This window comes from Pelodiscus sinensis, chromosome 26 (assembly GCF_052426305.1).
Source record: "Pelodiscus sinensis isolate ZL-2025 chromosome 26, ASM5242630v1, whole genome shotgun sequence".
Lineage (NCBI taxonomy): Eukaryota > Metazoa > Chordata > Testudines > Trionychidae > Pelodiscus > Pelodiscus sinensis.
In genome coordinates this window covers 19473930-19501320 of record NC_143077.1, presented here as the reverse complement: position 1 = coordinate 19501320, position 27391 = coordinate 19473930, and the positions used below count along the sequence as shown (strand labels likewise).

Sequence of the window (27391 nt, the reverse complement as noted above, 5' to 3'; positions counted from 1 at the left end):
CATGCAAATGAAGCAGGGGGGATTTAAATCCCCGCTTCATTTGCAATTGCAATGTGTCTAATTTGCATCCCTTTTACGGAAAAGGGATGCAGTCTAGACACAGCCGATTAGATTAGGCCTTTCTCTGCGAGACTTAAGAGCCCATTATTAAATATTTGTTCCCCTTGCAGAAACTTACACAGTGTGATAAAGTCACCCCATAACCTTCTCTTTGTTAAACTAAATAGCTTGACCCCAATAGCACAATCATCACAAGGCATCAGACTCTTTCCACTCAAATGCTCGCCGGGAGGACCATCTGCCAACACCGAAAGGCTTGGAGATATATTTTCACCCACAGATCAAAGGTTATGGGGTGACTTGATCACTCTGTGTAAGTTTCTACAAGGGGAATAAATATTTAAAAATGGACTCTTCAGTCTAGCAGAGAAAGGCCTAATCTGGAAGCTGGACAAATTTAGATGGGAAATAAGGTGTAAAGCAGCAATCACAAAACCCAAACCGCACTGAGCTTACCGGTTAGATCTCAAAATCCATTATATCAACCATTCCCAGGATTCGCATTCCACAGAGAAGACGGAAAGGGAGTCTATCATAACCACGTCTTGTAAATATTGTGGACACGTGTGCTTCAGCTTTGTACCTGGAACCAGCCTAAGGTTACCAGATTATTTAAAAACAAACAAAAAAAAAACCGTACACACTTGATCTCAGATGGGGGTGGGGACTGGCCGGGAAGGGGTCGGGGGAGCGGGGCTGGCCCGGGCGCACACAGATCCCGGGGTGTTTCCCGTCCCGCGCACAGTCCCAGCAAGGCGCACAGGCGAGTCCGGTCCCGGGGATTCCATCCTGCTCCGGCCCCGCCCCCCTACTCTCTACTGCGTAGTTGCGTACTGCCTGGCTGCTAGACATGCTCATGCAGTGTAAGCATGTCTACCAGCCAGGCAGTATGCAACTATGTCCTGATACTCATGATAATAATAAAACTTACTTAGAAAATACTGGACATTTATATGGCAACCCTAAACCAGCCAGCCACAAGGGGGTTCCCACTAATTAAGAATAGTGAGGCTTTATCATATAACATTCAAGGTGCAGTTCACAGACAAGAGCAGAAGCTATGGGGCTGCCTCTGAATTTGCCCTCACCTCATCTCCATAGAGGACGCTTGACATGGAAAACACAAGCTACACAAAACCTCTTTCTTTACGCTTTCTGAGCCTCAGTTCTCCATCTTCCACGCTGACAGCTGCTTTTCATCCAGTGACATGGAATTTGGGGCGGAGGTGGAACGTCTATAAGACGCCCCGCCTCAAAACCAACACAATGGCTGGATGTGCTGTTTGTCCAAGGCAGCTCTCCAGCTCCTAACATGTTAAAAAACAGAATAACGTTGCCCAGTTTGCAGTGAGGGATCGGTTGTTTCCCTCAGGAGTGCTACACGGCGCATTGACAGCACCCACCTACTTTCTCACCGCCAGCAGGTCTCTGGCATGTTATTACAAATCTGGCTTTGCCCTAGAGCTGAGAAGTAAATCACGACGGTGTGGCAAGCACCCCGTTGCAGAGATGTATGTTTGGACCCGCCGGTGGCTCTGCCTCCCTGCAGGGTAGCACTTCTCCTTTATCCCTGCTCTCATACCAAAGCTCTGCCTTACAGCAGGCCAGCATTTGACTGGACCGCTAAAGAGAAGCTGCTTAAAGGCATTCTAGAAACTACTGGACAACACTGCACTTGTGGCACAGACAACACAAGTCAGAAAAATTCTCAGCTAGGGCAGCTCACAGCTCCGGCCCTGTGCTGGGAACGTTAAGCGACAGCTGTTCACAGCTGGGGGACTTAAGACATGTCTTTGCTAATGCTGTTTGTGGAGCTATCCAGGCTGATACGTGTCAGGCCAGCTACCGCTTGCTTATTTCTCTCTAGGTGCCGAGTACTGTTACCACCGCTTCACCAGCCAGAAGGGCAGAACTCAGACCTGCTCAGTGGATCACTGAATAGGAGTTGCTATATAGAACTGGTGCCAGCCCCAGTGAATCAGCCAGCTGGGCTTGCTACAGTGTGTGTGGGTCATGCTGTTCCCCTAGACCAGAGCCCATGGCTCATCTAAATCCTCTCTGGCCCGGAGCCTGCAGATCAAAGTCAGCTCTTGAATGTGGATCTCCCAAGTCATTGTGTAACTTGCTGCTGCCGTGGCAACAGACTAACCACACTGACAGCAAAACAAGCTTAGCAAGGAGTCTGGCTTTCTCCGGGAGGCTTCAAACAGTTTGCAGGGTGGTGAGGTCCGGAGATGTAACAAGGATCAAATGGGCACCAGCGAACAGCAGTGGCATTCAGAGCCATTTCACGAGAAAAAGGCACTGGCCCAGAGAACGCAGCTGATGAATCCCAAGCAAATCACAGAGGGATGGCTGAATCCTTCCTGTTCCCCTGCATACAATCCCTGAGCAAGCTCCTGCTCCCATCAAAATCAAAGGGAAAACTCCCCCTGCCCTTGGTAGGAAAGGTGGGCCCTGCTACTACTCGCATTAAACAAATAGGAAGCTACTCACTGGCCCTTGCTTCTGTATAAGCTCCCTCGGTGCCTCCACCTGCCTGTGCCAATTGGGGGTCAGGGGAAGGTGTAAGGTATCTGGCCAGCACAGCCCTGCTTGCACACAGATCAGCGGGGGATTCCTGACTCAACATTGTAACCACCCATTGATGCCCTAAAATGCCAGATGGGATTGTGCCCTTCTCTGCAGGTTTAATGATAAATATCGGGGCCAATCTGAACTCACTGAATTCAAAGGGATTAGGACCAGGCTTGTGACTGGAGATACACTAATTAGGCACCATTTTAAGGGGAGGCACAGCATTGGACGTGGCCACCCTGCGTCCTACGCCCCGGCTGTGCTGTGGGGAGCATTTCCCTTCACCGACTCAGAACTTCACGGAATGACCAACACTGGGGGCAGCCTAGAAAGGAGGGACCGTGCCATTTCCATGTAGCCCCCTCCCCACCCTAACAACCTCAAAGCACCCCTAACTCGCCCTCTGGCCAGATTTAACATCTGTAGGTGCCAGATGGGGAGAGGGGTCATGTGGAGCGAGACACTGAAGTGTTCACTCACGGAGTTATCAGTTGCAATCCATGTTTTGCTCTTACTTCCAAGCACTGGAGCAGCTCTGTCTAGAACAATTTATATGCATTGCTCCCATTGATTCTCTCCGCCCTTGCTTCACACCTTAACCTGCCTATACGTAAGGTGCCTCATTAAATCCTCCACCTTCTCAACCCTTCGTGGCCACTTGTTCTGGTGTTCATCTCCGGTCCAGTCGCTTAGGGCTGGAAATAATTATATTTCTAAATAGAATTGAAATAACTTATTTCTAAATAATAACTCCCGAAATAACTATTTTGAAATAGCGTGTCCACACCACAGGGAAACCTCGAAATGAGTCCGAGGCCGGTTCCCTTAATGTGGACATGCTACCTTGACTTAGAGCCCCAGGAAGCACGGGGGAGTAAGTACTCAGAATGACTCTGGGGAGTTGTTATTTCAAAATAGCAGCAGCGGAGCGTCCACATGGCCACTATTTTGAAATAACTATTTTGAAATAAGCGTTATTCCTTGTGGAGAGCAGGAGTCATTATTTCCAAATAATCATTATTTCGAATGGGCTTGGTAGCGTGGAGGCTCTGCTTGTTATTTCGAAACAAGAGGAGCTATTTCAAAGTAACTCCCTAGTGTAGACCAGGGTTTACAGAAATTAGTTATTTAATTCCTTCAGAATTTAGCACCACGAGGACAAGGTACCCACCTCGTCTCCTTTTTTTGCAAAAATAAATTAACATGATTTCATCTGACAAAGAGCCTGTACTAGCCATAATGGCACCATTTCCGTTTACAGAGAAAAGAAGCCACAGTCTATTATGCTGTGGCAAATGTTTTAACTTCGTGCATGGTGGTCATGGAGCCGATTCTAGCAATACGCACATGATGTGGAACTGGTGCCAGGATTGCCACCTGCCCCTATTTTTCAGAACTGTCTCAATTTGGTGGTAGCAAAACCCTGCCCACCTAGGCCCAATCGCATCAGGACAAAGTCTGGAAACAGGCCAGGGGCAATGAAACACATTAAGAGTGGACTTAGCAACAGTCATCTGTGTGGCTGAGGGGAGGAAGGGGAACAGATTAAAAGACACCACTAGCCTGGTAAAGTGGCTTATGGCTTAGTCCTTGCTCCCTGACACCTGGCTCCCCTTCCCAGAACACCCCTTACCGCTCATGTCACCGGGCAACCGACCCCAAGGGTCATATGGAGGAGCCTGGCTGACACTGGAAACCATGCTTTTACATGCCCCTGTACTTCAGGTTTTCTGTCAGGTGCTGTGGTAGAGCATCCTGCCAGAATACGGCCTTTCTGTTTATACACTTGCCGTATCTCTGTGTGATACAGAGCTATCCATACTTCCGTGCCTAGACACACTCAGTCTTCTAAGACTAGTGGAAGAAATGCCAAATTGCAGACTAAATCTCAGATCAAACAGGGTTAAAGAGTCTTAGCAAACATCTGAGAACTGGGAATTCTTCTGCTAATCCTTACACAAATCTACGAATGTTACAGTGACTCTCCTACTACCCATACGTCACATTTATCCCTTGCAGCAACTGGCCTACACTAACAGCACATGTCCCCAGAAAAGAGAGATTCCCTCTGCTACTGCACAGGTAGCAGGTTATGGCCACAAAAGCTCATGACACTAGACATATTTGTTAGTCTCTAAGGTGCTACAGGACTACTTGTTTTTTAAGGTAGCACTAGAAACACTGTTCACCTCCTTACCTGTACATCAGTATGCAAATACCTGTTCTTAGTGGTTCATTTACTAAGCTGCAGAGCCTCACATCGGCACAGTCTGCACTAGGTAACATCAGGTGCAAAATTTTCCCCCCACTGCAGCTCCATAAGTGGGAACAACGGTGCAAGCTGTAAGATCCACATTTTGACTCTTCTTCAGAAAAACCTTTGGGAACAGGTTTAAATTCACCTTTATTCAGAACAGGACTTAAGCATGTGCTTACAGTTAAGCATATGTTTACATGTTGTCCCGAATATGGATGCTTCCCTAAATCGGGGCCTTTGTCTGGGTGGATGCAGCCAGAGGGTGGAGCTACCCTTGTGACTTGCACTGCTGCAGCTCACACATATGTGAATGAACAGCTGCAAGCTAGAAAAATGCAAACCCGCCACGCTCATCATCCTGCTTCACACACTGAGGTCACTGCTAGTGCTGCCGGTTTGGGGAAGGACTGAACAGACGCTGTGATGCCTAGCGCAACTCCCCGCAGCAGGTGCGTCTCCTAGATCACATGTACAAACCTATCTGCACCCGTTCCCACTGCCAGGTCCCATACCGCAATACGATTCGGCCAACAGGCCCCTATGCTCATGCAGAGCCTCCGTGAACTGGTGCAGGAACAGAAGGCTGCCAAAACAAGAGTGGCCAGGAGGCCTTGAGACATACAGGTATTTTAGGGGGCTTGGCTCAAGCAGGCCAGGAGCTTGCGCATATCCCTTATGGGCATTTCTAAACGGTCCTTCAGGTTAACTTTGATTGTTGTGTTCTGGGCACGTTGGAGATTTTACTCCAGCCTCCAGGCAGAACTTCTCTGCCGGGCCCTCTTGTGCAACCAGCTCGGCCTGACTCCTATTTCCCCTCTCCATCCTGCTGCAGTCACACCCCCAAATGCCTCAGGCGGCAGGGCAGGCGGGGAGGGACTGAGGGCCACAGCTTTCCCAAGGGACATGAGGGACCAGGGGAGCCACCTGGCTGCATATCTCATCACAAACATGCCTGTTCTGGGGGCTGAGAGCTCAGGCGCATGGCACATGCTGGTATGGCAAGAACCGGAAACCTATGGCAACCCCCAGTAGGGAGGGAGAGAGAGAGAGAGAGAGAGAGTGTGTGTGTGTGTGTGTGTGTGTGCGCGTGCAACCACTGTCCTCTCAGCTAACCCGGATGTCCGTTGGGTGCCTGCAAACCCCAGAGGAGGGGTAGGTTCGATTTTCCTAAGGGCGCTGTAGGATGTGATGTTTTCATTCTATTTTGTGACATCTGTTGAGCTGGCAAGGGGAGTTGTGGGGTAAAGGCGGGGGGGGAGGGGAAGTGAAGCATTTGCCTTGGTTGCTTCATTCTTCCCTTGAACTGGGAGTTAGAGGCCTGGCAGTGCCCAGACAGCTCCCAGGCCTGTGTACCACCAGCTGGACAAGGAAGAGAGCCCAGTGAGCGGGAGCGTTCTGGGATTGCACTGGGAAAACCAACTGAGCCAGTGCAGCTGCTACAGCCACGGCAGCAGTGTGACAGACACAGGAGCCAGGCTAGCTCAGTGCAGACCCAGCCCAAGTAATAACGTCCTGTGACGATGCGGGGCGTGCACCAGGCCTGCTGGGGATCCAAGCAGCCATCAGCCGGCCCCATGGCCCCTGTGTGCACAAGGCCATAGAGACCGTGGCAGCAAAGACGCCCTCCCCTCCTAGTGCTCCTAGACCAGTGTTTCTCAACGGTGGTACAAGGACCCTCAGGGGTATTCGAGTGCAGTCTGGGGGGCGTGTCAACACAACTGAAATTTGGAGAAAATTGTTGTTTTAAGTTTTACAGCACTTTAAATTTTTGGGTGTAAAAGGTACAAAAGTAATAATCGCCCGCCCAGTTATGACTAAGTTGTTTAAACAAATGTGTTTCAATGGTAGGAAAAAAATGTTGTGTGTCTGAAAACTGTAGGTACTGGGAGGTATTTTTTTAAGAGGAACTTTATAAAAAAAAGGTTGAGAGAAACTGCCCTCGAGTATCAGAGCAGGGAGAGAGCCCGCCTGCCGCTTCACAGCCAAAAGGGAAATAACTTGCTTAAAAATGATGCCCCTGTTTTCTGCCCTGGCTCATGGGGAAGGCTACCCAGCTACAATGTGTTTGCACTGTCAGCCACCTCCCTGCTGACCACCAGTCCAAGGAGGAACGGTCGTTTTTTTATTATTATTATGAACGACAGGTCTGTACCTATAGTCTGTAGCCCAAGAACTGCAGCCACAGCCAGAGCCGACCCCAGGGAGTGTGAATCCAACCCCTCTCCACCCTAGACCCCACCCCTGCCCCACCTCTTCCTGTACTTGCCCCCACTGAAGCCCGTAGGCCAACAACTCACCACGACCCAGGGGATTTTACTGGGAGGCCTGGGGTCAGCAGCAGGGGTTGCCCCTCGGCCCCACTGATGAGAAACAGAATCACCCAGCCCCAGCTCATCCCACACCCCCGAACCCGGCTCAGGTGAGCAGAGAGGCCTCGGGCCGGGTCACTCCGCTTCCCGCCACCCTGGTGAAACGGAGCAGCCCAGCAGCGATGGCAGAGTGGGGCAGAGTTGCTCTGCCTCCTGCAGCTCTACTGCTGCACGTGGGGCAGGCCAGACTCCAGGTCCCCCAGTAATGCCCAGGCTGTTCTGGACCCTGTAGGCCCCCCCAAAGCCGCCCGGAGCCTGCTTATGGACGGGATGCCAGAGCCACAGCAATAGCACCAGAGACCTGGGCTGCTCCAGCGCTGATGGGGGCTGGGCTAACACAGGCTCCCTGCTGGTTCCTGGAAGTGGCCGTCAGGTCCCTGCAGCCCCAGGCACTGGGAGGCACCACAAGCTGCCTCTGCTCCAAGCGCTGGCTCCACAGCTGCCGCTGGCGGGAACCATGACCAATGAGAGCTGAGGGGTGGCGCCTGCAGGCGTGAGGGCAGCACGAGGAGCCGCAAGGACCTGGCAGCGGCTTCTGAAAGCCACAGTACGTGCCACTAGGCCCCCACGCTCTGACCCCTCTGCCCCAGTCCAGAGTCCCCTCCTACACCCCAAGCCCCTCATCCCCAGCCCAGAGCCCACACCCTCCCCAAAGCCCTCTTGCACACCCTAACCCCCCCCCCCATTTCTGCCCCTCTCCCCCCCCCGCATACACCAACCCCAAATCAGCTTGCGGAAAGTGAGGCTGGGGGAAAGCAAGCAATGGGGGGGGGGGCAATGGGGGGAGCAGGCAGGAGGGCCCCAGGAAAGGGGTGGACCACAGGTTTGGTTTTGTGCGATGAGAAAGTTTGCAGCCCCACGGCATTCCTTCCATGCAGGCTGTGCTTCGGAACAGACAAGCTTTTCTTTTCTTTTCTTTTTTTAAATCACATTAACAGAAATACAGACAAATTGTGAACAGACAAACCCATACGTTTTAATGCAAACTACTGTAAACGGAAATCACTTCCCCCTCCTCGTTTCTGCCATGATCCGAGCTGAGGATCTTCTGTTCTCCCAGCAGATGATCTGCCAGCTATAAAAAAAAATAGCATCCAGCCTTTCGATGAGGTTTTGCAGCTTTGATACTCTCCACGACTGCAAAAGGATTCAGGATTTAGCATATTGGAACCCAAACAGTTAAACCGCTGGACAAACACTCCGAGGCTATTTTCTGGATAATAAAGACATTACATCAGGGCTGGGTGACGTAATGCCGCGCGGGGGCCAGATCCGGCCCGCAGACTGCATCTGCTGGCTTTCTATTTATAGCCCGCTGCCCGTACCACCGAATTTCCAGGTGCTGGCTCAGGCAGTCGGATCCCATTTAAATGGCTCACAGCTCATGGCTGTGGTGCTACCCCAGCAGGGAGCCACAAGCCCTTTAAATAGTCACAGCAACCCCGGACAGCTGCCAGGCAACGTGGTAGAGGTGGGGCCGGGTGCCACAAGCCCTTTGTTGTTTTTAATTCAAAGCCTCTGGCCCTAGGGAACTCTGGGAGAAGGTTAGTCCCTGGCCCCGCCCTTTCCACCATCGGCCACGCCCTTTCTGGGAGTGGAGCCACCCATACACCAAAATTGATTAAGTGACCTCTCTGCAAAAATTATTGCTCACCCCTACACTACATTAATTTATTAAGTGATTAAAACTGAGGAGCCCAGGACTCCCAAGCAACTGTGCTATGGCTAATCCCGGCTTCCTTCCCACCCCCCCTTCCAATCCACAACCCAGCTTTCCAGAGCAGCCCCACAATCAAAAAAGTAATGAACATGTGAAACGGGGAGGAAAAAACACTTCGAAAGGCAAGTGACATTTGCTTTTAGTTTTCCAAAGATTCCTAGAAATGTAAAATGTGATGAAAATCCTCCTCCGAGTATTTGAAGTCTCTTACTATAAGAGCTCCCAGGCTACTAGAAAAGAGACAGAGCGAGAGAGAAACGGACGTTATGGTCATCTGAAGAAGTGGGCTGTGCCCACGAAAGCTCATGATCCCATCTACATATTTGATTAGTCTGTTAAGTGCTACCAGACCATTTGTTGTTTGTTAAGTTTTTCCTCCTACAGCCTAACTCAACTCCCCTTTGAAACTTCTCATTGAGTCGGTTCTGTAAGGGTCTGTCTACACTACCATCCTAGTTCGAACTAGGGTGATTAATGCAGTCAACCAAAGTTGCAAATGAAGCCCGGGATTTAAATATCCCGGGCTTCATTTGCATCTTGCTGGGCGCCGCCATTTTTAAAGCCCCGGTAGTTCGGACTCCGTGCCCCGCGGCTACACAGAGTAGGTAGTTCGAATTAGGCTTTCCACAAATTAGTTAGTTCCACGAGGAGTAATGGCAGTTCGAATTAGAAAGCCTAATTCGAACTACCTACTCTGTGCCGCGTGTAGCCGCGGGGCACGGAGTCCGAACTACCAGGGATTTAAAAATGGCGGCGCCCAGCAAGATGCAAATGAAGCCCGGGATATTTAAATCCCTGGCTTCATTTGCAACTTCGGTTGACTGCATTAACCACCAGAGTTCGAACTAGGGTGGTAGTGTAGACAGACCCTAACATGGTTATATACAAACCACTAGGAAGGGACTTGGGGTTTGACTAATGTGTAGTCGTTTGTACATGTTGAGAACCCCCCCCCCCCACACACACACACACACACACACACTTGTGTAGCATAAGTCTCCTTCGCTGCGGTGCTCCTATGAGATACATTTTACTCTGAGGGGCCAACATGGCAACACCACCCCAGGGATTGGGCCGTGCCAGGGCCAAACCAGCCTGAGTGCTGATTCCCTGCTGGGAGACCGAAGCTCAGATGGCAAGGGAGCGTCCACCCACTCGGGTGCAAACTGTGACTTGGCGTCTGAGGGCGGAGAAAAAGCTGGCCCAGTCTACAGAGGAAGAGGCCAGAACGGAAAATCTCCCTGCCTGTGGCTTCTCCTGGCCTGTCCAGTGACCTCCGGTGCGAAAGCTCCTGGGGATGTTGCCACTTCATTTTTTTTTCAACTGGAGCAAAAGGACAAGAGTGTCACGATGCTCCGAGAAAGGCAAATGCAGGCAGGCCCAGCCCTTGAGCCTGGCCAGCTGTGGAGCTGAAACCCAGCACCTAATTTAAGTTAGCAATGTAAGAGTGTAGCCGATTAGCCAATTAACCGATTGGCATTCACCTATAAGCTTTAGTTTAAGATTTCATGCATCTCCCCTTCCCCCCCTGAACATTTTTTTAGCAGGCTGGTCAGCAGCCTGGCTCAGTCCTGGCTTGCAATGGGTCTGGGACCTACCTTTGCTGCAGTCCTGCATTTAAAGTGTATTAGGAGCCAGGTGAGCAGGCAACCTGACTCTGTTCTGGCTCATACCGGGTCCGGGAACTCAGACTCCCCCCAGCCCAGGCAGGGGCTGCTGCCACCCTGCGCTGCTGCCTCCGTATCAGAGGCAGCAGCATGGGGGCAACAGGTAGCCAGTCCGCAAGGGGAGCTGGTTTTTAAATTGTCTCCACTTATGGGCCAGCTCCTGCCTGACATCCAGCACTGATACAGAAGCTGCAGCACAGGGTAGCAGAGGGCTCCTCGGGAGTAAGGCTGGATTGTACCGACTGCTGGCCCTGCCCCTGGGCACTATAGAATAGTTGAGTAACCGATAAGAATTCGTGAGGTTACTCAACTATTCAATTAACCAATATTTAACATCCCTAATTTAAATGTAAAAATACTATAGACCTACCTCTGTCACAGAAACCAGTGGGATATTTCCAATTGTCCCAGGAAGGAATGAGAGGATAGTTAGACCCTATGTGCGCACAGTGATATGGAGTGAGATAGTGCTCAAAATTAAGAAACTGTAAACGTTAAGCTTAGCAAAACAGCAGGAAATTATTCTCCCTTGCATGAACATATGAAACAGTGCTTAATTACATGGTCACATGTGGTCTTTAAATAATATGGATGGGATTTTCAAAGGCATCTAAAGGTTTAGGCGCTGACGATTCAATGAGCAATAAACTCCCTTAGGATCCTTTCATATCCTATCCATAATGTACCATTCATTGTACTACAGCATTACCTGACTACCATTCTTTGTACTAAAGCATAACTGTGTTCACATACAGTAATTAGAGACTACCAGAAGACACAGGCATAAGAGGAGGCAGACTTAAGGTTGTATGTTCATCCTTAATTTTTGTATTGCTTACTCTAAAGTGATTAAATACCTAACCTTAGAAAAGCAAAATTATGGCAGTGGGGGCTCTTCTAACACACATCAGATAGCAAAGAACAACTGATCAGGTCATTGGGAAGCCACCCAATATTAGACTTGTCATGCATCAGTCAACCAAAACGGAGACTGATCAAATATTCATACTAAAGCTTTAGGTCCGTTTAAGGTATTTAGACTGTCTTAAGTCTTTATATTGGCACAAGCTGTTTAAAATTATCTAAGACTTTAGATTGGGTAAAGCTGCTTATACAGCTTTAAGGCTTTAGAAAAGTTAAAACTGCTAAAAACATTACCCCCAAAAAAGCAAAAATCCAGGAAATTGCAGAGTCTGGGGATGCTCATGCCACCTTCAGGATACAATTTAGTCGTGCACTTGCAGCCGGAGAGGAGTATAAAAGCGTATTTTACTTGCCATACTAAAAGATCAAGTCATCTTCTGGTCAAGTGATACATGCTACATTTACAAGCACTCAGCTTGCTAATGACTTCAACTGGCAACAGTTGGCCTTTGACGATTGGTCTCCCCCTATCTGCGGCTTATAAAGAATCTGGGAAAATTAATGTAAAACTATGTTAATGTCAAACTATAGCTGCGTAATTGAGCAATCAAAAATCAAGCCATGTGACAGTTTTGTAGCGCGTTTATTAGGTACCAAGGCAGCAGCAAGGGCCAGGCTCAATCTGCTTGGGGTCCTTTTCTAAAGTGAAAACAGTTACGCTTGTGACTTCATCCAGAGCCATTCTGCTACTTCTAGCTCTGCAAAGTCAGAACAGAGCCGGCCTGGTCACCTTCATTTTAGCTGGTCCAGTCTAAACTAATCCCATTCTGTCTCAGGCTATACAGGGTTAAAGCATCCAGATAGGGAGCCCAGGCAATGGGTAAGCAGCAACATGGTAATGCAAGGACAAGAGGCTGGTGGTAGCTGCTTCCCCCAGAGAAGGAGCAGGGAGTTCCACCCTTCTCAGCCTTCTAGCTCTGGGGTTCAGTTACATTTGACCAGCCAGTCTTATTTCAGCCATTTGCACACACGCACTAAGCTACTGAGCAATGCTCTGCTCTCGCTCGTTTCATCTCCCCATGTAAAAAGCCTTTAATTGCAGGAGCATCACAGCTTCTCTCGGGCATGTCTACGCTGCCCCATGTGGGGGAGCAAGTAGCAAAGCAGAATTGCCCCAAACTGCTGTGCTACAGCTAGCCCATGTGAATGCTAAGGGTGCAAATGTACAGGCTCCTAGTCTGCACTAACATTAACCTCTTCAAACAGGATGACGAGAGCGCAGAGGTTCTCAAACCTGAGCCCCAGCCTCCAAGGACGAAACTCATGGCCGTGGGTGGGGGACTCAGGTTTTAGCTTCAGCCCCAGCAACTCAAAGCCAGTCCCAGGGACCCCATGAAAGAGGGGCGGTTGTGATCCACTTTGGGGTCCCAACCCACAGACTGAGAATGGCTGCGACAGTGTGAAGCAGGGACCCATCTGATGCATTCACAGGAAGTTACAGGCAGCACTTCGCGGGGACTCTCCTGTTCACACCCCTGGAACCTGAAGAGCAGGTTGTGAAGATAAGCCCTTAGCTGCGAATGTACCACAGGGTGTAGAACACCCGGTGCGGTACTGTCAATGAGTGACAACACATACACAAGAGGAGGAGTTAGGGTTAGATACTCAGCCTAAACTTCTACACTGCTTGCCTGCACAAACTTAATGCTGCTGTACCAGACTTTCTTTGTTTGTTAGAAATTGTATTAGGTTATTGCTTGGTAGCAGGTTGGGAACAAGAGTGTTCAGTCGTACCAAGTGAAAGAGGTTTCTTGATAACGTTTTCCTCTGACCCCATTGCTGTGGATCAGGATACGAGCAGCATTCACAATGGCAAATGATCATGAAAGATCACACATCCACACACAAATGGAGGAAGCATTAGAAGCAGGGGTACCTATAGCTATCTACTGAATACACCTAGCCAAGGAAAGACTTACCCTCTCTCCAAAGACCCATTCATGTTTTCTTTATTAAGCAGCTGAAGAGAAACTGCTGCAGCAATCATTCACAGACACACAAATACGTAACACCTCCCAAAAAAGTATGGAATTCCTATCAGCACCCCGTAACAATACTTTCCACGGATACGTTGCTTTGCATCTGTGGGTCTAAATGTCTTTTCCAAACAATAATGACATAAGACCTGCAAAACCTCTGAGATAGGAACCGTTACACTCTAGCACACAGATGTGTGGCGGATCTGGTCTTTCGTTACACAGCAAGTCAGTCCCAGGGCTGGGAACGGAACCCAGAAGTTCTGACCTGACCAGCAGACGACATTCCCGCCAATGATGGAAGTTCCACAGGCCGATCTTCAGCAGCATGAGTCTTGTGTGCAGTGACTGCTGGTATTTTCATACAGCTCTTCCACTACATATCGTAGCAATGACAATTCAAAACATACAAATCAGTTTGTGCTTCTCTGTAGCTTTGTCATGACTCGCTTCACCCTTGTGGTAATAGGCTTGCAAAAGCGTTCCACCTAAATGAAGTAGTTTGGGGATTTAGTTATTTTCCCAATGTTCCTGTTAAAAGTTTGTTCTTGAGAACACTTTCGAGTTACGTCATCATTCACAACGTATTGCATTTGCAATACCGGTCACTTGAAGGGGCGTTGATCAGTGCCAGCTGCCAGGGGATGATACGAATCAGAACACACAAATAAATTCAGCAAACGAGGGATAAAATAAACGGTGACTCCCACCTGCCAGCAACGCGTCCCCTGGAATGGACACTTATTCAAGCAATCAGGCTTACACAAGTTCTTATAACTCTATACTTCATGTGCTACAGGTACTCTGCACTGGGACTCCCATGGTCCAGCAGGCGTTCCGGATGTTGCTGGACCAGACAGACCCGGTGGAGGACTAAAGGCAGGACCCTGTGAGGGCTGGGAACCCAGCCAGGTTGGCTGCAGGGAGGCCAGTGTCTGGGCAATAGGCTGGCTGGGGCGGGAACTCTGGCTGAGCAACAGTCTTGCTGGGGGAAAGGGGTGGAGCAGGAGTTCAGGCAGCGGGACTGTGGGCTGGCAAGGCTGATGCTGCCACGGCAGGGCTGGCGGGGCTGGGAGCACCGGCAGCGAGGCAGTGGTTTGCCGTGGCAAGGCTGAAAATTCCAGCCATGGGACCATGGGCTGCCGTGGCAGGGTGGCAGGGCTAGTTGCAGGTGGGGAGCCCGCTGGGAGGCCAGGCAAGGAGTGGAGCCAGGCTGGGGGGCCGGTGGGAGAGGGGGCAGAAATGGCCTCCCCTGGTAAGGCAAAATCCCTCCTTCCCGAGAGTGCCGGATCAGGGAGGTCCAACCTGTAGTTTAACACAACTCTCTTGCCCACGCACCCCTGCAACTGAGTGCACCCCCCAGAAATAAATGCCTCACTGCTGTAGAACCATGCAGTAATGCCGGATACCGGAAGGGACGCAAACGTCCGTGAGCCAAGGCCAACCGCTCGAGGACACCGTTCAAAGGCGCATTTCCCTCCAGCCACCAGAGCATTCCAAACATTTTTCTACCCTACAGTCGGAGAGTCCAATGAGTCAGTGGACCGGCAAACCCATTCACAAACATATGGGTTAAAGCAGTGGACAGCTGGCTTCAGCTGCGGCGGCCACCATGCGGAGGGCGGCTGCTGCAGCTGAAGTTGACTGTTCACGGCAGCTCTGGGGACTAGTGCTAGGGTACATCCCGGCCCCCTGAGCCCTGCAGTGCCAGGCCTAGCCCTTAGAGCCCCCCCCCCACCCCTCCATTACCCCCAGCACCAGCCACTGGCTCCAGAGTCCCCTGCAGTGCCAGTCCCCATGTGCTCCCAGTGCCAGTCCCCATCCCAAACCCCTCAGTTCCAGCCCCCCCCACCAGACACCCCCAATGCCAGCCTCCTGTTTCCAGAGCCCCACTGCACCCAACTCCCCGGAGGTGCCAGCCCCCAGTACATAATATTAGCCCCATTCCCAGAGCCCCCCAGTGCCCGCTCTGCCCCCATATCCCTCATACTACTAGCCCCAGAGCCCCCAAGAGCCATCCTCCCACCCCCAGAGCCAGCTCCCTACCCCAGAAACCCCAGTGCCCCCCCCACTCACAGAGCTCCCCAGCACTAGCCCAGCTCCTGGAGTCCCCATTGCCTGCCCCACCCCCTCACCTAGCCCTCCGCTGCCTCCCAGCCGCCAGCTGTGTGCTGCTGCCCCCGTTGTGGCTCCTCTGAGGCTGCCGTGCTCCATGCAGCGCTCCCACTGTGCAGCAAACCGCTCTTCTGTGTGCGGGAGGAGACCCCGCCCCTGCCTGGCAGGACACGCCTCTCCCAACAGCCGCGGTGGAAGAGGAGGTTCTGGGCGCTGTACTGCAGCCCCGGCCCCCAGAGCCACCGCAGCCCAGCAGCCAGCGGTTCACAGCCCGGCACCAGGCCACGGACCGGTGGGTGGGAACCGCTGCAATAAGTGACAGCTAATTGCCCCTGTACAATTTTCTAAATGGCACATGCCTTCCATTAGCATCATCTAGTACTTTTGTTGTGCAGTACCGAGACACACCCATCAAGACCAGGGCCGTATCGTGCTAGGGCATGTCCACACTACGGAGATGATCGACCCTGCGGAGGTCGATCTTCCAGCATTCAATTTAGCAGGTCTAGTGTAGACCCCCAAATGGAATGTGGAGAGCAGCCTCCGCCAGCGTCCTGTACTCCTCATTCTGCGAGATGTAAGGGAAGCCGGCAGGACTGTTTGTTCCCATCAGCCTCCAGCAGTGTAGACACTGCTGCAGCTCAGCTTAAGGTAAACCGAATCCAGCTACACATTTTGCATAGCTGGACAGCAGCCAGCGGTCCACAGCCCGGCACCGGGCTAGCTGACCTGCCTAGTCTAGTGTAGGATAGGCCCTAGAGATACTGTAAACAATACAACGATGGACAACCCCTGCCTCCTAAAGCCAGCACTCCAACTGTACAAGGCAGACAAGGGGGTGGGACAAAAGATGTATTATTATCCTGATTTATTTACGGGGAGCAGAGGCATAGAGATTAAGCAATTTACCCAAGGTCACGCTGATTATCTGTGGAAGAGCTAGGAACTGACTCCAGATCTGACCTAGACTTGTAAACACAATACCATAATCCATTCACCTTTTCATACTACATTTTTGCTTTGTAAACAACAACAACAACAATAATATTCTTATGTAGGAGTATAAGCTCCCCAGGGCTGAGGTCACGCGTAGAGTATCAGGAACTGCATAAATGATCAGAATACCAGCATCTGTAGAGTGTATATCTGTATTTTCCTCCGGGGTGATGAATCTTGGTAATCATGGAAAGAAGTTGCTATTCTAGGTATTATTACATGTCATGCAGTGAATCTGCTAGAGAACACGTGTAATTCCAGTCCAGCTAAATTCTAAGTCCCCCTAAAAGTGTGACTAATAAGTAGTAGATTTGGAGATAGATGACTTTCTATGGGGCTTGAGCACCCAAGTCATTGAAGTGCTTGGGAAAATTCAATCCTTACTCTTTTGGGTTCCTAACAATGACAGAGTTGGGCCTGAGCTACAAACATCTGAATCTAACCTTCCCCCCAAGTTGGGGCGGTTGGTATGTTTTCCATTGGACTCGTCACAGAAGAAGAAAACCCAATGATCATCACTGCACACTTGTATGGATTATGAAACAAAAGACAGAACCATGTAACACTTTAAAGACTAACAAGATGGTATATTAGGTGATGAGCTTTAAGTGGGTCTGGCCCACGAAAGTTCATCACCTAATAAACCATCTTGTTAGTCTTTAAAGTGCTACATAGTCCTGTCTTTTGTTTCAGCTACCCCAGACTAACACGGCTGCATCTCTATCACTATTCTTGTATGGATTATGGCACTTTACTAAGAGATGAGAAAATACATGTTTGGCTCAGATCCATGCAAGACGGGGCCCAGGGTAATAGTTCAGGAGCAGGGCATCCAGCTAGGCTGTACAAAGCCAATCTCACATGGAGCACCCCAATGTTGGCAATTATCTGGAGAGGCAACTCCTTTTTTCTGAAAACACCTACTATGGAGTCTGATTACAGACCGAACAATTCAAGCACCTTGTCAGTGATTCTAACCGCAATGCCTATATATACTGACAGGGCTATGCTTTCAATTCCTTATTGGCACATCTTCCACAAACCTAGGACTGCCAGCCCTGCTGGCCTCGTAACCATGCACCCTAGACAACGTGCTGTCTCCAGAAGCAGAGTTAGCTTTCATAGATGAACCCATCCTTTTCATCCCGGTCAAAGCCGTGCCGAAGCTTGTGACCCTCCCATCTGTGCAATGAGACCCAGCTGCTCAATTTCTCATATAAAACCTCTGTGGTGTCTCTTGGTGGGACATACCTCCCGCAGAGACATCGGAATATGAAGCCACTCTCCTGGCCCTCCTTAAATTTGTGAGCTATAAGCACAACGCACTTCCTCCCTTCACCTGACACCATCTGGCCAGGTACCACGCTCAACACTGCCTTAAGTCACACATTATCATCCATTGCAGCATCATTTCTTTATATTTGACTATAACTTTGGTTAATTACAATTAACAGTGCCTTTTGGAACTGTCCCTATGATTAAGGGATGTGGTTTGTTTAGCAAACATATTGTTTATTCATCTCTAGCAACAGATGCTTGCAGAATGAAACCATCATGCTTTAGAAAAAATGCAGTAAGAAAACTGTGGTTTTGTGTTGCAGGCCATTAAAATTCACCTGATTGACAAGCCACCGAATATCAACCTGAACCATTTTTTTTGCACAAACTTTCCAATAGAGTTCACTTTCAGGTATACACCAAGATTGGAAAGTGACATTAAAAATTTCAGAAAGACACAAGCAAATGCAAAGGGGGAAACAGAACAGAAACATGCCTGCAACCTGAGCTACCGTGGTTACTAATGTTCTCTCTACAGTGAGATGTGGATACCCAGGGCCTTTTTGTCATGGTGAGAAGTCAGGAAGGGGGCAAATCCATATACAGAAAGACTGAGAGGAGAGGGACTGGTGTTCATTGAGTCAGAGTGTAAAGGGACCACCAGAGGATCTAGTCTGATTCTCACAGCCACCAACACTACTCGGCACCTGCACAATAAACACAACAACCCAAGTTAAACTGAAGTATTCCAGCCCAGACTAGACCATTGTATCAGTCACAGAAAAGGGGGGCCAGAGCCCCCTACAATGACAGAGAAACGATTAAGTACATGCATTTAGATCATTCTGGGCCAGAATAACCCTAAAAACCCACGCCAAGGTCCCGGCTAACCTCACCTGACTCACCCCAATCCACGTCCCATCTCCTGCCACAGCCATCCCAGATACATTACAGGAAAGGGATAAAACCCAAGAGCCTAGAACACAGAGGAGGGGCGGATGGCCTGCAACTGAGCCCTCAGCGGGGAACTGTAACCCATATTCCAAACATGCGTGAGGCAGGGTGGGAGGGTTCGGCTCTACTGGTTGAAGCAGTGGAGATCTAGGGATGCTGGGTTAATGTTGTCTCTGGAATGCTCATAATGATATTTTATACATGAATATTTTAAAGAAACTGCACATGCTGGGAGGAAATTTGAGTATTCTTCAGTTTCCCTACACTATTTATTTCCAGATCTATAAAAGAGGATACTTTTTACAACAACATTTGTTGGCATACCTAGGCTGCGTCTAGACTGGCATGATTTTCCGGAAATGCTTTTAACGGAAAAGTTTTCCGTTAAAAGCATTTTTGGAACAGAGCGTCTAGATTGGCACAGATGCTTTTCCGCAAAAGCACTTTTTGCGGAAAAGCGTCCATTCCAACCTAGACGCGCTTTTCCGCAAAAAAGCCCCGATCTCCATTTTCGCGATCGGGGCTTTTTTGCGGAAAACAAATCTGAGCTGTCTACACTGGCCCCTTTGCGCAAAAGCTGTGCGCAAAAGGGACTTTTGCCTGAACGGGAGCAGCATAGTATTTCCGCAAGAAGCACTGATTTCTTACAGCAGGAAGTCAGTGCTTTTGTGGAAATTCAAGCGGCCAGTGTAGACAGCTGGTAAGATTTTCCAGAAAAGCAGCTGATTTTCTGGAAAAACTGGCCAGTCTAGACACAGCCCTAGCGTGGCATACTCTATGAGTGACTTGTACCCTGTTAAGAAGGAAAAGGCATTTCTTGTTAACATATGTACCTTCTGAAGAATTTTGATTGACTTCAGATGTCTGTTGGTATAGGTGAAGCAGTTTTGATGAATTTAAGAGTGTCATTGTTCTTCATGGATCTCACTGTAAAATCAGGAATTGCTCATTTGCCTAGACTGGTGGTCCCCAACCGGTGGTTTGTGATGCACCAGGACATCAGAGAGTCCTTCCTGGAGTCATTCATGGACAGCTGTCCGGTCAGGTGGTACTTGCGCCTCCTTCCCCTCCCCCCCACCTTGCTAAACTTCTTTGACAGACACATTCAACACTTCTGAAGTCCCTTCCTTCCATTTCAGCATGTGCCATGGTTTCCACCCAGCTCCCAAATAAGAGTGGAAGTGTCCAAGAGCCAATCTCTCTACTAAACATTGGTCCATGCCATGAACACGTTTGGGAACCCCAGAGTTAGACAAGAGGATTGGTGAACGTTAGCCCAGTTCTCGATAATATAAATTACTTAAGCTGTGAACAACAGAATCTGAGCCATCACCTGACTCAGTGGTCCCCAACCTTTAGAGGCTCCCGGGCACCTGGGGGCGGGGCCACTCATGCGCCAGGCGCCCGGGAGCGGGGCCACGTGTCCTGGGGCACGCCAGGGGCGGGAATGCCCTTGCACCCGGCGCCAGCATGTGCCCCAGGGCCGGGGCCGCCCGAGCTGCGTGCCTGGGGCCGGCACCGGCGCCCGCATGTGCCCAGGGGCTGGGGCCACCCAAGCGCCATGCACCAGGTGCCGGTGCGTGTTGCGCACCTGGGGCCGGCGCCTCCAGTGCGCCGCGCGCCGAGGGCGGGGCCGGCCCAGGTTGTCGGCGGGCACACACAAATGCTCCGGCGGGCGCCATGGCGCCCGCAGGTACCGCGTTGGGAACCAGTGACCTGACTATTCTGCAGGCAGTCACGAACCAGGTTCTCTCTTACAAATATCACCATAAAGATTATTTAGAAAAAAAAAAAACACTCTTCTTCCAGGTATTTTTACAGCTGCTGGCGACTCATGAACGCTCAGTCATTGGAAAAAAAAAAAAAAAGAAAAAAGAAAAGAAAACTAGCAAGCACTGGTATCTACAGCAGTTGGGATTCCTCATTCTTTTCTCAGCTCTTCCAGTAACACGCACTGAGATCTCGGCCAAGTCATTTCCCCCATCTGCTTTGTTTTCCACAGAGAGTAAGAGAAGAGCATCTTAAATGTTAACAAAAACTCTTACCACCTCCTCCCTGCTCTCCCTCCCCCCACATTCAGACAGGGAGGCCACCGGTGAGCCACTGCATGGGTTAAGCACCTGGCACATCTCCATCCTCAGCACAGATGTCTCGAGTCTTTCAGAGATCCAGATGAAGAAGCTGGGGCCTGTCAGTTCTGACATTGCCATGGCAATAAGGTCTGTAATCTTTAAACATGGTTCGGCAGCACGTTGCCTTTTGTCCGAACCTCACTTTGCTCCCGCCAAGGAGAGGTAATGCTGTCTAAGCCACCAAAAGTGAATACCTGAGGGCTTAAGATTCCTTTGTGATTATAGTTATTTAGGATTTTATTACCGTTACAACTCAGAGCCCCAGCCACAGAACAGGGCGCCACAGGAGAAAGAGACAGTCCCTGCCCAGCCCAGACAGATGCAGATACGAGCGGATAGAAGGCAGATCTCCACGGATCCACAGGACTCTGTCACCAGGCACGTTTACACCAGGGCCAGCCTGCTTGGCTTCAGCGCCTCCTAGGTCAGATCTCAGGAGCATTCAGCGCCCCTGTTTCATGCCCTGAGCTCCCCACTGTGATGCCAACTGAATAGGGCACCTAGGGAAGCCTTTACATATCCCTAAAGGAGCCATACACCCCCAGACTCCACAGTCAACCTTAACCCTCAGCCAGTGCTGTGAAACCAAAGGGTTTGTTAGTCGCCTGGAACACAATCTAGAGCTCTAACCCTCAAATCCTAAACTAGGAGACTGACCAGCTTCTAGCTGCCTACCCTTAGTCGCGCCCAGCTGCCTCTGCCCCATCTTTTGTGCCTTTTCCTGGGCAAACCAGTCACCTGGCTTCCCCCTCTCTGCAACTCCTCCGGCTAGCTGGAACTGCTCTTCTGCCAGGATACAGAACGGCTGCCATTATCTCCACCCAGGGCTGCACCTGCCACCTAGGGGGTCTCTGCAACAATCACACACCCTTGTCACACTGGCAGCACCAGGGAAACTGAGGCATGCCGAGTATTTGTACAAATAAACTTCCAGTTCTTCACATCTTGTTCCATTCCTCACCAGCTTCACGCCATAAATGAAGAGAGCTAAGACTCCCGGGAATTACTGTACCAATCAAAATCTAGGTGCACATTCTGAATTAAGCTAATGAAGCACAAGATTAGGAGAAGGCAAAGCACTCTCTAAAAGCTTTAGCTTTTCAAACTGCGTTCTGTGTCTGGTACATCCATAAAGCGTCCGGATTTTCCTTCTAAAGTTTCTTACATTTACATTAAATATATTTAACAGGACGGCCAGACCTTTTTTTAAAATCGCTGGAAAAAAGGGATCAGGACAGTTTGAGAACCACTGGCGCTAACCACAGCTAGGTCCTAAAACGAGCATACACCACATTCTGGAGGCATTCAAGGGGGCTCGGGTGTCTCTTTTCAAAGGCTTTGATTTCCACACCCAGCAATGACCAACCATCTGCCCCGAATGGTCTCCACTTGCCAAGGCATCAGTTTAGACTGTCGGCCTGGTCCAAGTCAAATTTCAGAATTTTCAGCATCTCCTCAACCAGTATTCTGGGAAGGTATCTCTTGGTGTGGGGGTGTGACTGCACACACATACATCTACAGCTGTTTTACAAACACTACAACCAAGAGGACCAGCACTCTCCTATGAGATGATGGTGCCACTCCGTAACACAGGCTCTACAGGTGTTTAGAATGATCAACTTTACTGTTGTACTTTACCTCTTGAGGATGGAAAGGGAAAGCTGAGAATAATCTGGTTTACGGAGGGTCTTTCATTCCCATCGAATCCTGAAGGACTTTCTAAACTACAGGTGGAATTACAGGAGAGTTACTATGTGAACTGTGTGAGTAATGCAGACGCCTCTGGGGTGGAATAAGTTAGCTATTTAGCAGCTCTCAGCTGTCCTGCATAACCATTCACATCAGGAGGTCAAGTTAATTACAGCCACATGAAATTACAGCAGGAATGTTAGGAGGAACAATGAAGTTACCCAAATTGGAATTTGGCCAGAACACCTGGGTTTCCCTATTCTTAAAAAAAGGCTATTAAATCTTCAGGGACCCAGAGAGATGAGGACCTTGATATTACATCTTGTTAGCAGCACATCACCCCGACACCATGATGGTTCTCAAATGACTTAGTAGGAAGAGCATCTCCTAGTAAGGCACCACGATCACTTTCCTGCGGCTCCTAGTTTTCCTTGGAGGTGTCTCCTCCAAATACCATATTGCAACAATCCTGCCAACCCCTGCTAGTCTGAGTTTACCAAAGCCCCAAGACTGGAAATGAACAGGATCTCGCACATGATAGCGCCTCCCATGACAAGCTGTGCAAACAAGCTGGTGACAACAAAATAAATAAATAAACCCACTTTCGGTCGCTTCCAGCCGGGAGGATTCATACCCCTAGAGTGGAAACAAAATCTTGACAAGAATCTAATAAAGAGCAGGGCTGCTGCTTCCGTTCACTGACAGTCCTGCTCCTAGAGTAAAACCCGAGACAGACTCTTATCTCTGCAGGAAGAGTGCCCCGTAAACTAGCTGATCAGAGCGATGTTGGTGTGCTGAGCCGGTTACATTTTCTCCAGGAAGTATGTACTTGGATGGTGAGAAGTTCATGTTAGGATTCAGAGCTGTCACTTTGGAGAGGGAGCAGGAGAGAGGTGCATGCACGCTCATGTGCACACATGACACACACATGGCAGATGCAGGCCTGGGACTCTCCAGTCGGGCAGCAGCAGCACAGGTAAAGGGCTGGAGGCAGAGGACTTAATGATAGCTCAGACATGTGGTGAATGACTCAGAGGAAGAAACAGGGTTTATAGGAATATTCTCAGATCAACACAGTCCCTGAGCCAACAATTTATTTTAGTCACATTGCATGCACATTATTCACCCATGCCCATAAATTCCTAATTCAAGTAATTAGTTGGGGGAGCTATAGATGTAGTGATGGTTACTTTATAGGTGTCAGGTTGGATAGCCACAATTCTGTTTGTAGGGGGCCTCATCAGGGTAGTCTTATGAAATACCACGTGTGATATGCCGATTGCCCTGGGCTTTTACAATCAATGAATGGCACAAGTCTTGCAGAACATTTCCTGAATTCCTGGGTATCAGTGGCTATTTATTGCTACAACAGACACCTATTCTCTGTCAGACACAACAAAATCTTTGTGGCTCTCAACCCTTCCTAAAGACGTCAAGATCTATCTCCAGATTCCCAGGCTAAGAGCTCAGTTTTGGCCTCAGAAGTTCATAGCACAGAAGCCAAAAGGAGATCATGCATAAAACGAGGGCAGAATCTGGCCCCCAAAGAGCCCTCTGCAGTCACTGCTGCAATTCCAGCCTTGCAGTTCTGTGAAACACACACAGCAGCAGACCGAGTGCATGAACCAGACACGCAGCCAGGTACTGCATGAGGTTGTTGTGCAGCATGCATCTGCAGAACAATGTTACAATAGCCCGCCAAAACCTATCACGGCTACAGCTCAACAAATCCATGAAGAGGGGAAAACACTGACCTGATCCAGATATTTTCTGGCAGGTGAATAGGAGAACTAACTGCCAGTGACCAAGCTTTGTGTAGGAGAGAGGACAATCACATTCAGCTTTGCCTGTGAAAATGAGGAATGGATCATGTCCCCTTTTTGATATCAGATGGATCACCAATTAGGAGCTCCGGGCATTCACCAGAGACAGAGTAGGAATACCAGACATGAAAACAGAGCAGGGCCTTGTCATGCCAACTCAACGTAGCCATGAGAGCTGGCATGACGCTGGTTTTAGCAGGATGAGGCTTCTCAAAAAGCAACATACCACCCATTTCTCCTGAATGCAATCGGCAGGCCCTCTGATAGTGGTAAATGCTCACAAACAGCAGCACGTCAACCTTATTCTTAGCTTAGCCAACAGACGAGGCTTTTTACTTCTCCCCACATTGGCCTCCTCTGCTCCACGAGCAGAATACGGCTACATTCGGAGAAAATGAAGGTACTGTCAGTCGATGATGAATCAGGCGACAGCCACAGCTAATTAAAAAAGAAGGAACAGCCGCGTGGCTGTCTGAGCTGGCACCGACAGGGTTACATGCTTGATGGAGGCTGACTGACACTGCTAAGGTTACCTCAGGCTCCCAGCTTTCACCCATCACTCCATGCAGAGCAGTGAGCTCAGCCCACCCAGGGAATACACAGACTCACACACGCACACACACAGACCCAGCACACAGCAGCACTGCCCAACAGGCAGTCTCGTCAGCAACCTGACACCTTTCATAAGGAAAGCGCAGGCAAAATGGAATCTCGCTGGGCTGTTCTTCAATGGCAGCAATAGTCAAAAATACGACCCCGCCGCAGATGCACACACAGACACACACAGAATGCAAAATCCCAGTGCCTACCTTTGCTGTCTGATGCCAGGCAGATTCTGTACTGGTTTGGCTGGGGGACTGTTGCCTTCTTTATGAAGTGTTCTGAGCAACCAATGCTATTTGCATTCTTTCCTTAGCACCTGTTTCAAGCCAAGAAGGGAAAAGCTCATTACGAGATCAGCTCCCTTTTAAAATAAAAATAAGATTAGTGGATCGGCTGTGCCGAACAACAACAATGGCAATAATAAACCATGTACATTAAAGCCCCAAAGTAGGCAGTTTAATAATGGGAGATCTTGCAGGTTGTGAGCATGCTCCAGCCGGAACAAATCCTTCCTCTGTTATTCCTCTGAATAAAAATAAACCATGGTCAAGAAACCCAAACGGAAGCTTCCTCCTAGAATCCCTGCTGCTGAAAAATCTGTAATAAATTCAGCCTGAAGACGCAGAATCTAATCAGCAGCTGTTTTGTGGATCCAGAGCCAGCCAAAGCCTCTCTTGTCTTTTCCCACTATGAGTCTAGGCCTTTTTGAAAAGGGTTTTAACCTTTTAAAGATACAGTACACCAATTATCGCTTCGGGGGAGCTGTCACTCAGGGCTCAAAAACCCCCATCCACACGAGCCAGGAAGAGGGAGCTGGCGGCGGGCTGAGGATTTCTCCGCGTAATCCTCGCTACTACCACCCCAAACGGGGAGAATGTGATGTGCGCACTGGGCAAGCGGCGAGCCTGCCATGGGGCCGCTGCGTGCGGACACGAGTCACGGCCGAAGCGAGGAGCCCCGCGTGAGCTGTGCGACTCCCGACTCTTTGGAGGCAAGAAGCCGCCGCCGCAGCGACTCTGCCCGGCGGCGAGGAGGGGGTTAATGCCGGGCGGGGACCAGCCCCTGGCAAGTGCCGACGCGCAGCCGAAGGGCCAGGGCTCGAAGTTTGCAACGGGCAGGTCCGAAAGCACCAGCCGCCCTCCGGGCTCCCCAGCCCGCCCGCGGCCCCGCTCCGCGGCCACCCCTCGGCGTGCGGGGAAGAGCCGGAGGGACCCCCCCGCCCCAGCCCAGCCCCCCGGCTCGCGCGCGCCAGCCCACCTGGGGGGCCGGGCCGGCAGCATCCTCGGCGGCTGCAGAAGGCGCCGCTCCCGGGGGCGCGGTCATTTAGCGCCCCCCACGCGGCGGCTCCCGGCGCAGCCCCGGCTCTGGCGAGCCGCCCGGACCGACCATCGCACCCGCGCGGCGGAGAAGCCTCCAGTTGCATGTGTGGCTGCTCCAGCCGGCGCCCCCGCCGCCGGAAATGTCAGCAGCGGGCCGGCTCCGCGCGGCGCCGCCCCGCCGGGAGCCCGGGCCGCCAGCCGCGGCTGCACTCGCCGGAGCAAGGGCGGCCCTAGCGCCCGGCCCCGAGCGAGGGCGCCTCCGGGCCAGGGCGCGAGTGGGCCCCGCTCCCTGGCTCGCCCGGAGAAGCAGCGGCACCGGGGCTCGCCTTCCTCCCCGCGGGCCCCAGCACGTCCCCTGGCGTTTCCCACGGGTCAGGGGGATTGCTGCGAAGCCAGCGGTCCTGCAGCCACCGCTGCTTCCATCGCGTGCGCCCTGCGGCCGCCCCCCCCAAGCCCTCACTTCTGATAGGAAAACAGGGTCTTGGCTTATTCAGACAGGCAACTCTTCCAGCTGCAGGTTCCCCCCCAGGCGGAAGTGAGGAGCTGGATAAATAATTAACCATTCATAATTTATTTAATTAAAACATTTTAACTCCTCAACAGATCGGAACTTTTTTCTAATTGGTCCATCACCGGAAATGATTTGTTAATTTCTTCATCAAATAATTTCTGACCTGCAAATGGTAAATATTTTCAACTCAAACCGTGTTGGTTAGGTATCTTTGCCACATGGCACTGTTTCTGTTTCCCCACTGGGCAGTTTACTTAAACTAACCAGCATAGCAAAAACTGTTGCATTTTAGTCAGACATGCCATTCGAAAGTGAAAAGTTCACTTTTAGTAAGTATCTCTGGATCTAAACATTCATGTCACACTTACAACCACATGGTATTGGAGTGCTGTTCCTGATGACCTACTGGTGAAGTTAATAT

The 27391-nt window shown here is 50.4% G+C and overlaps 1 protein-coding gene across 7 annotated transcripts in view; it reads right to left on the bottom strand.

Annotated features, from left to right (window-relative positions):
- HIVEP3 (HIVEP zinc finger 3) overlaps window positions 1-26987 on the bottom strand; it is a 403526-nt gene extending 376539 nt beyond the window's left edge. For 5 of the 7 annotated variants that reach the window (XM_075908754.2, XM_075908748.2, XM_075908758.2 and 2 more), the window contains exons 1-2: window positions 26398-26534; window positions 25347-25456 (exon numbers count right to left, since the gene is read on the bottom strand). The gene's annotated coding sequence lies outside the window, so the exon portion shown is untranslated. Of the gene's footprint in view, window positions 1-25346; window positions 25457-25573; window positions 25816-26397; window positions 26535-26919 lie in introns of those variants that run through there. The other 2 variants (XM_075908749.2, XM_025181907.3) reach the window with 2 other exon arrangements.
- Between the last annotated feature and the right edge of the window lie 404 nt (window positions 26988-27391).